The following is a 10,530-nucleotide window of genomic DNA, read 5'->3' on the forward strand; positions in this document are numbered from 1 at the left end:
CTTTGTCTCAGTAATTTTATTGCCCAGTTCCTGCCAGTCTTTGTGTTTACATTCCTCTGTTTTGGGTAAGAGTCATTAAGCATCTGGTAACCTCATTTGTACCTTGCTGATGTGTCACTTAACTTCCCTATTTTCTTCTGTATAAAAAGTTTGATGCTCAATTTGACAAATTACATTCAGATTCTACACAATCTCTCGTGTTGGTCTGTCTGTCATTTGCCGACCCTTTGCCCACCTGTGACCAGAGACCCATTTCACGCAGACAAAGGGACCCAGAGGGTCTGCGTTATACCACCTGCTCCTCACCATGACTATAATGGGCTAATGCTCTGAAACTGTGAGAGAGCCCCCATGTAATGCTTTCTTTCATAAGCGTTGCCTCAGTCATGGTGTCTCTTCACAGCAATAGAATAGTGACTAAGACAGAAAAGAAAGGATGATGGGAGGAAAGAAAGAATGAAAGGATGGAGGGAGGAATGAATATATTCAAAGAATGAATGTTTATAATTCAAAAAGAAACATGCAAGCTTGTGGATCAGAAAGAATTGACTGCCACATCTGCCCCCTCCTTTGTAGTATTCCAGTGGCAATTCCTGCTCTTGCCACTGATGACCTCATTCCTCAGCATCCAGGAAATGCCCAAGGGCCCCCAACACCTGCTTCCCCAGAGGAGATGCACTGGTGAAGGCCAAGGTCTCAACAGCAGCATCTCAGAGGCAGTCCTGGGGCAGAAGAAGGGGACAAGGAAACTTAGAGGGTCATGGGAAAGAAGAAGGAACCCCTCTCCCACCGGCCTCTGACTCACATTTCTAAATGGCTGAGAGTCAAGCGTCTCCGCTGACAAAAATAAAAAGTGCTGTGAAGATTGCCTGCAGAGAAACAAGATTCCTTTTCCAGAGTGATGGCTCAGACCAGAGTAGTAAACCAGCTAACGAACCATGCTAAAGGCCAAAATGTATGTGACCTTTACGTTTAACTTCATCCGTGCTCCTGTCTCATCCACAAGCCCACATAGCTCACCTCATAAACCACCTTACAGTCACATTTTCCCAAAAAAAAAAAAAGAAGTTCTTGAGATAAGCAAAATAAATAAACCAGCTCACAGCTTTTTTTTTAACTTAAATTTTAAACTTTGCATAATCTTTTCACTTGGATGCTAATTATATCCTTTGAGCAACAGTAACTTCAAAAGCTACTTAAGAAGACACTTAAATGAGTCTGTGTGCCTCTCGCTTTCTTCTCTCTTTCAGCTATCTGTCCTCTGTCTCTCTCCCAGCATCTTGTAATTCTTTCTCTGAGGTAGAAGGCAAGACACTAGCCACACTTGAATGGAAGTCCCTAATCAGTCTGTATGTAAGAAAAGGAAGTGAAAACACTTGGTGTAAGTTTCCTCTTTCCCTTTAGGAAGCAAATACATGTCAGAGTGGTGGTCATGGGCCATGTACACTGCCTATGTTTTCAGCAAAATAAAATCCCCTGATTCACATGGGTCTCATCTCCAAGAGTTTGAAGTTACAGCCCAAAGTTACTCTGACCAGAGCTCCCCATGAGCAGCTGTGGCCCCTGACATCTCCAAACCACTGTAATAGAACGTCTAATTTTTCAGCACCCTGGAAAAATGTCTCCTACCCATCAAACAGAGCTACATAAAGGACTTCCTAAAGCCCAAATCCAAGGAGACAGTTGAGGCAATAGTTGTGTGATATCACAACTCTATTTCTCATTGTAACCTCCTGCATGGTGTTCTACAGTTAGCAACCCAACTCATCAATATAGCAAGTCCCATTTCTTAATAAGGGTCACAGGCATCCATGAGAGCCATGGCAGGAATACAAACAGACACTCTCTGTAGCTAGTGCTGATATTCCCACTTGGTGAACTGAACTTACCAGCACCATAAGTCAGGCTTCCATGGGCTCAGAAGTCCCAACTCCTTAATTCTTCTGGCTACTGATGATGATTTACATAATAAGGACCCCCATAGGCTTATATATTTGAATTACGTGGTCTCTCCACTTGGTGGCTATTTGGGGAGGGTTAGAAGGTGCAGCCTTGCTTGTGTAAGCATGGCACTGGGGTTTTGAAGCTTTGAGGTTTCAAAAGACTGGCATCATTTCTCGTTAGCTCTCTGTGCCTCCTACCTTTGGATCAAGATGTGAGCTTTCAACTGTTCCTGCTGGCTTGGCTTTGTTCTGCCATCATGGACGCTGAACACTCTGAAACCATTAGCCTAATTAAACACTTTCCTTTATAAGTTCCATTGATTATGGTGGTTTTGTCAGAACAATAGAAAGGTGACTATGACAGGTGACCTTGCTGGCCAGCATGGACTATCGGGACTCCTGAAGAGAGACAAACTGAGAAGCAGAGTTGAGTTGCCCTTGTTGACTCTTTCCCACATTGCATCATTACAAAAGGCCTCAGCTTCTCCAAATTCACTTCCCAGTGTATCAAGCAGCAAGGCCTAGCAATGCTGACACTCTGAGTTAAACATGAAAGAGAAAAGTTGGGACAGATAATTCAACTATTAGAAGAAAGAGTGGTCTTGGGGTATTTGCAGCAGTGTGAGTTTCTTTGGTTTCCACACCTAGTTGTCATGTAGGATCTATGTTGTGTGGACATAATTGTGATTTGTTGGTCCTGGAAATGAAGAAATTGCTCCAAAAGTAACCTTTCACTAAGATTATTGGCCAAAGCCTATATACTTTCTAGGGGTCTATAAAATGCCAGATTCCTAGCAAAAGAACATAAGAGGAGAGCTCTGAGACTCAACATTGCAAGTTTAGAGCTACTGGCAGTGACAAATCGGCCCCATCCCTACAAGTGCCCAGTTGCCCTGGAAATGGTGGGAGAGGCTGACACAGGACTGGGGCTAGGACTTGCTGCAGTAGGTGAAGGCTCCTCATGTAGACCTCCACAGCAGAGCTCACACTGTTACATGTACACACAGGCCAGACTTTCTCTCAACATATCTGTCAGCTACTGCCAACCTCTCTGTTTCTGCATTAATTCAAAGACTCCTCAAAACATTGTCCAAGAATAAGGGGACAAGTGCAAGATCTATAATGGTTCTATTTAACAGACATCAGTAGATATATCATCATGAACTTGAGGAAAACCAAGAGTCCTACTCTATGGATATAGCTATGGCAGGAGGTGGTGGCTTACACATTAGGAGAGCAAGAGTGTCTGACCCGAAAAGCAAGTGACCTTGGGCGAGCAGTAGTATGGGGCAGCATCTCCACCCCTGAGCAGAACCGGGGTGACCCTCTCTCATTTTAAGTGCATGTATCTATGAGGGAACTATACAAAAGAGCCTCTCAGGTACTTAGGATTCAGATCCAGGACTTCTCTTTCCTCCCCTTCAGAGACCTGGCCAGTGATCAATTCTTCATCAACTCCTGTGGCACTTAAATGTTACCTGGTCCTAGGACGTGGAAATTCAGAAGAGACCCCAGGGAGAAGGTAGATGGTTTTGTTCACTCGGTTCAATAGTTTTCCTGTATGCTCTACAGAATCCCTAACGTGCTGACAGAACTGGCAACCTCTCTCCAGCTCAAACTAATCACCTCACTTCCCCCAGTCTACACTACACACTGAGAGGCTCCAGGGGACTTTTGTTTTGAAACTGGACCTTCTGAGATCAGCTGGGAGACACTGCTTCATATTTTTTAAGGCAAAACAAGAGTTGTCTCTGGCTTTTCTGTCCCTGGGGCATTGGGGTTTGTGTAATTGTGTTGCCATTTTTAGATTTTTATGAAGAAATAAAAATGTATAAATGCTGGGCCATTAGGCTAGGCTCTGCCACTGTTGCCAGAGCCAGGGCTGGGATCTGAGGACCGAATTATAGTCATGTGGTCATTAGTGTATAGAATAAAAGGGCCTGGAAATGGAGAAATGAAGGTTTAGAAATTTGGTATACAAGGGATACTCATCCTGGAACAGATTTCTAACCGTGTGTGTGTGTTTTTGCATATTCGTCCACACACACATTTATAATGGTGGCCATAGAAAGCCAATAGTTGAGTTGAAGATCTTGCATGTATCATTCCCTCCTATTTATCCTGTTTTACTTAGGGTTCTCCAAAGGAACAGAAGTGTGTGTGTGTGTGTATGTGTGTGTGTGTGTGTGTGTGTGTGTGTGTGTTAATCCCCTAACCCCAAGCTTCAAGGACCAGATTACAGACTGTGGTACAGCTAGACCAAAAATGGCTGTCTCTCAGTGGAAAAGCCAAAAATATGGCAGTTGTTCAGTCCAGGAGGTTGAATGTCTCAGGCCCAATCTGGTGCTGGAGTCCAGGAGAATTCCTAAAGAGCTGATGGTCTTCAATTCTTCCTTGGTATCCCAAAGAAACAGGTTCTAATACTCGTAAAAGAATGTTTTGGCAATGGGATAAATGGACTCGCCAGCAAGAGTAAAGGCAGACATGCAAAGCCAAAAGTCCCTTCTTCCATGTTCTGTTATTTTCATTGTCACTAGAAGGTGTGACTGACAATGAAGGCCCAGATTTAGAGTGAGCCTTCTCAAAGCAGATGATCCAACCAAGTAAATCCCTCACTAACATGCCCAGTTTGCTTGGTTTTAGTTGTTTCCAGATGTGGTCAGACTGACAAAAACACACATCGCATCTCCGGGCTATTCCCAGAGTTCCAGATATCTTTATCCCAGGAATCCATCTCATAATTGATGGAGTTAATCTTAATTTAGGAAAGAATGTAAAAGGTATCTTTGGTCCCTTGTCCCTGAAGGCCCTGAAGTCCAAATTGGAGTTCATCTGAAAGTTAGGGTCCTTCACAGTAATTAGAGTTGATAGGAATACAAAGGTCTGTAGAATTCCTTTGGCCTTCTTATATGGTTTAGATATCAGTGATAAAGTCTTGGTCCCCAGCCGATGGCATTATTGGCACAGCAGCAGACAAAGCAACAAGGAAACAAACATGCCCAGAACCATGAACCAAATCAATGTTTCCTCTTTTTTAAGTTGATTTGTCAAGTATTTTGCCAATGACAAAAAAGCTGACCCAGTGCCCCACTCCATCCCCCACGCTTCAAGCAAAATCAATGGCAAGGCTTGGGCTGTACTGTTGACCGATTCTGGTAAGGGGGCAGCAACTGTGGGTGTAAGAGGAGAAAATCCTGTAAGAGAAGAGGAGCAAATGCAAGCAACCCTGCTGTTGGGTGTATGTGCCTGTGTTTTCAAAACACACAGAGCAAGTGAACCTGGATAAGAATAGTACGAACCAGCCAGGGCCTGCAGGTATCATCATGCCCTTCTCAAAAACCCATCCCTCCTGGGGTAAGGCCAGGTAGGGCAGCAGGGTCAAGAGAATATACCTCAGAGGTGGCTCTGCCCTTAGTCACCAAAGAAATCTGTCTCCATCTAGGGAGAATTGAATTTTGAAATTTCCCAGTATAGAACAGAGTTTTCTTGAATTTCACAGATGAAGGTAAACTACACAGGTCTTTTGTTTGTTTGTTTGGTTGGTTGGTTGGTTTTGATTTTGTTGTTGTTGTTGTTGTTTATCTAGAGGCCCACTGTTCAGTAAGAGATTATTAATACTAAGCAAGTCTCACAATGGAAATAGCCTGTTTAGAAATGCAAAATCTTTCCCAGACAATTATGAGATGGTGTCTCTGAGATCAGGGTTCATGTTAGCCTCAGTTCTTGGGGAAAACCATTAGACAAGAGGGACTCAGAGCAAGCCTTCTCTTGTACATGATCCAATGCAACAAATGCTTGGGAGAAAAGAAGCCAATGGAGGCATTCATTCATCAATCAGTGTAGTGGTTTCCCCAGATCTGCTTTGTCTCATGTTGTTGGCTAGGTTAGAGGATAGGATGAACTACACACTAATTCTTTGTTCCTGTAGATAAGTGGGAGAGATTGGATGAATATTGATATTATATAAAGAAGAAACACCCTTGGGAAGGTCACTGTATGGATCCACCAGATTTAAAGGGCCTGTGAAGTGCCAGACAAGCCTTTAGACACTAAGGTCTGGAGCAGAATAGAGAAGATAGAGTCTGAGAAACAGTCAGAAGCAGTTAGTGGAGTCGCGTCATAGTGGACAAGCGCACACGCGCGCGCGCGCGCGCACACACACACACACACACACTTGGAACATATTCAGAACAAATCTGAGAAACTCCAATAGTCAAAGAATACAATGTAAATCCAAAGTGTATCCAAGAACCATGGCCAGAGATGGTTCTGAGGAGGAGAAAAAGGTCACCCAGGTCCACTGCCAGAAACTCCAGTAAGATAGAGGAGATATTAATGAGGAAAATGTCAGCGTCCGGTTGCAGGAAAAAGCCAAGTTCTAGTGAACTGATGTGTAGCAGTGAAGCCAGAATAAGTTACAAGAGCTAAGGTGACCCTGGAAGGACTGAGTTTGACCAAGGATTACATTCAGCTTTGTTAGGATAAAAGGGCTGGCATCATCGTTCACTGCTATTAGGAGGAGGGCATCAGCTAAGAGAGGAGAGTCAAAGAAGCAGCATCCTGGGACACCCCAAGAGACAGCAATGTGATAGCAAGCCCAGGTGCCCTGCTCACTTTTTATTGCCATGACAAAATGCTGAGGAGAAAACAACTTTTAAGTGGAGAAATATATTTGGGCTATTTCCAAGGTTTCCATCTGTAGGCAGTTGATGTGCCCTTGTGTGGTGAGACAGAAATATCACAGCAGGAATGGTTACAATGTAGAGCAAAGTAGCTTGCCTCTTGGCAGACTGGACACTGTGAGGGACAAGGAAGGACAACACAAACCCAAGTGACCTTCTTTCTCCAACCATGGCCCACCTCCTAGTTTCTAGCACCTCCCTTTAATGTCATCAGATCATGAATCCACTAATGGACTAATCCAGTGATTAGCCTAGAACCCCCAGGACCAAAGCCCACCTTTTAACATTGCATTATGAACAAGAGGATTTTTGGGTTTGTTGTTGTTGTTGTTGTTTAAAACACATAAGCTTTTGGTAGATTTCCATATCCAAACACCCAGACCTGGAAGATTTAACACATATTAGGACATGAAGCTATTTGTTCCACATTTGGAAGAATGAGAAGGCTTGTGGAAGAGCCACCAGGCCTGTAGAAGTTCACGCTTGATATTGAAAGTTCTCTAAGAGCTATTAGAAAGAGCAGGTAAGCTAAGGAGAGAGACAAGATGCGGACATGGTGAATGAAGATGGCAGGTGGCTTGCTTGGTTTCACAGAGCCAGTGAGTAGGAGAGTAGGCTTCAGACTCAGGTCCCAGATCTCCATAATGTCAAAACTCTATGCTCCTGACACCACGAATCAAAGCCATGGATTTTCCCTCTGCCTCCTGCTATCTGCATCTGCTTTATAAAGTTAGTTCTACTTAGGGAAGGAAGGAAAGAAAGCAAGGCAAGGCCAACACTTTGTTCTGCTCTGGCTCTGAGGACACCAGCCTGGGAATTAGGATAGCATTGCCTACTTCTTGATGACAGGCCCAGAGTCTGTGGGGCCTTCCCCTTCAAAGGATGAAGTAATTCATAAACAGGAGACTTGCAGGCAAGAGCAATGAATCTCAGGGGCCATGCTAATTAAAAAGCCCGTATTACATTACTTCCTCAAGGACTTGTCTTCTAATTTTTAGGATTATGCTACATTGATTAATTTATACAAGTTTTTAATCCCTCTGTGTTTAATGAAGTCCAGGAGCATGGGAATAGGAGCATAATTGAGCTTCATATTATTTTATTAGGGAGAATTATGGCCCAGTGTGTCATAGAGATGTTTGTGAGGGTGGGGAAAGAGTACTCAAACCATTAACCAATTGCTTTCCAAATGCCAGCAGGGCCTTCCCCAGGGAAGGCCAGCACACTGGCCAGTTCATCTTCCCATGCTCTTAGGCTGTGAGTGCCTAAGAGAAAGGCATCCATGTTTGTCATGGCAGGCACTGCCTTTCCCACCACACCGTGGCCACGTTCCCATACACCACCACTCTCCACGTATTCAGGTGTGCACACAAGGAGGCCAGAAGCCAAGTTCTGGTATCTTTTGCATCTTTTGTTTCTCTCCCTAATTTCTTGAGACACAGCTGTTATCAGACTTAGGCACACAGTCTGTGCCTCCACAAGCCACGTTCAGCCACTTGAAAGAAATTAAGACAATTTAAGACAGTTTAAGACAAGGCCAAATTAGTAGTAGAAACAGAAAAAGTGAGATTTAATCCAGTGAGAACCTTGGAGTGAAGGACAAAGAGACCCACTGACCCCCTCAAGTCCATTTTGGGGTCTCTGGAGCAAAGTTAAGCTTTAAGTAATAGGCCAGTGTTATGCATATCTAAGCAGTACCTAAAGTGTGGTGATCATGGTCTCTTTGGGGGTGGTTTAACAAATTATTAGACTTCCTCTCTAGAACAAAACAAAACAAAACAAACAAAAAAAAAACAAAAACAAAAACAAAAAGTCTCCCTTCTTGATGTCCCAAGCTTTAAGCTTTCTATTCGCTGATCTCAGCATGAGATTTCTGGAGACTCTTACTTGTTGTTCACTGCTTGAATAGTCTGAGAGGCAAAGCAAGAAATACAATTGTTTGGGTTTCTTTTTTTCCTTTTAGAATATCTTCATTCTGCTAGGCCAGCCACAGAGTCTCTCAATGATCCTGAGTGGTGGCTCTCACCTAGATGTCAAATAACCCTTTCACAAGGGTCTCCCTAGGACCATTGGAAAGCACAGATATTTTCATTACAATTCATAACATTAGTTAACTTATGATTCATAACATTAGCAAACCTATGCTTATTAAGTAGCACCAAGAAGTGGGAGTGGGTGGGTAGGGGAGTGGGGGGGGGTGGATATGGGGGACTTTTGGGCTAGCATTTCAAATGTAAATGAAGAAAATACCATAATAAAAATTTTTTTTAAAAAGAATAAGTTTTGATTGGGGTGGGGGGTGTCACCACAACATGAGGAACTGTACTGAGGGGTCACAGCTCTAGAAGGCCGAGAACTACTCTGCCCATGGGCTCATTGACAGCTAGGCTGACAGCAAGTCCTGGAACCCTCTTTTCTCTCCCTCCCCAAGGCAGGGATGTCAGAGGTCCACCAGGCAGCCAATGTTATTCTGTTAGTTCTGATGGAATAAAACTAGGGCTTCGTACTTGCACAGCAAACACTTCACAGTTTGATCCATCTCCCTCTTCCTCTTCTCCACCATTTCTCTTCAAAATCCCTATGACTCCTGCCATAGTCAGGGTTTCTATTGCTGTGCTACAACAGTATGCCCCAAAAGCAACTTGAGGACAAAAGGGTTTATTTCATCTTAAAGCCTGTAGACCACCATCCAAGGAAGTTAGGGTAAGAACTCAAAGCAGGAACCTGGAGGCAGGAAATGATGCAGAGGCCATGGAGGAGCGATGCTCACCAGTAGGCTTGCTCCTCATGTCTTCCTCAGCCTGCTTTCTTACAACATCCAGCCTGTTCAGGTCCTATTATCACCCAAAGTGAGCTTGCCCCCCCACACACACTGATCATCAATCAAGAAAAATGCACCAGTTGGACCATAGGACAATCTGGGAAGGGGGGGATGTTATCTCAACTGAAGTTCCTTCTTCCCAGATGATTCTAGCCTGTGTCAAATTGATGTAAAACTAAGCCAGCACAATTCCTAGCCCTGTGCTCCCAACTCTAGCACAGGCTCATCTTCATTCTAGGGCTCTCCCCTGGAAGATTTCCCTGATGGGCTCCACAGGGCAAGAATTTATCTCTCCTCCATCTGTGGTAGAAGTGCCTGCTTTCCCCCAAGAGAAGTTGAACTAAATAAATGTCTGCTATCTATGTCTCAATCTTAGAGCTTCTGCCCCAAGGGAATTTAATTAATAGCTTGCTATAACCCAAAGGTCAAAATGCACCATTCCCAGCAAGGCAGGTGGATGGACGGAGGAGACCTCCTTTCAGATTTGTACAAAAGACCTGATCTGAGGGCAGCAGCCACCTTGGCCTCTATCTCGGGCTCTGCAAATCTTCCTGCAACCCTCCTGAGGAGATTCATTTTCTAGGACTCAGTTTCCTCCAATGTGAGCTCAGACAATCTGATGGTGCTTTCTGGGGGCTTTCTCCAATGGAATCTGTAGAGAGTATTAAGCTCCCCACAAACTCTAGGGCTCCTGTTTTCTGTCCCACCCTCTGGAGGCCACAACTAGAGCCTGTACCTGTACCTGTGATGTCACAAAAGATGGCTCAAGCTTTCTGAATTGGGATGATTCAGGACAAATCCTTCAGCCCTTGGGGTAGGGCCAGCCTTGGTTCCTAAAGAAAGAGAATCTAAGCCCTGGATCTGAACTCCATTTCGGGTCTGGTTTCCTCCCTCAATTCATCCCCACAGAAAAGAGCAAAGCTTTCTGCCTCTGCCTTAATCTGCTTCTCTGCCTCTCTGCCTCTCTGCCTCTCTGCCTCTCTGCCTCTCTCTGCCTCTCTGCCTCTCTCTGCCTCTCTGCCTCTCTCTGCCTCTCTGCCTCTCTCTGCCTCTCTGCCTCTCTCTGCCTCTCTCTGCCTCTATC

This window comes from Mus caroli, chromosome 8 (assembly GCF_900094665.2).
Source record: "Mus caroli chromosome 8, CAROLI_EIJ_v1.1, whole genome shotgun sequence".
Lineage (NCBI taxonomy): Eukaryota > Metazoa > Chordata > Mammalia > Rodentia > Muridae > Mus > Mus caroli.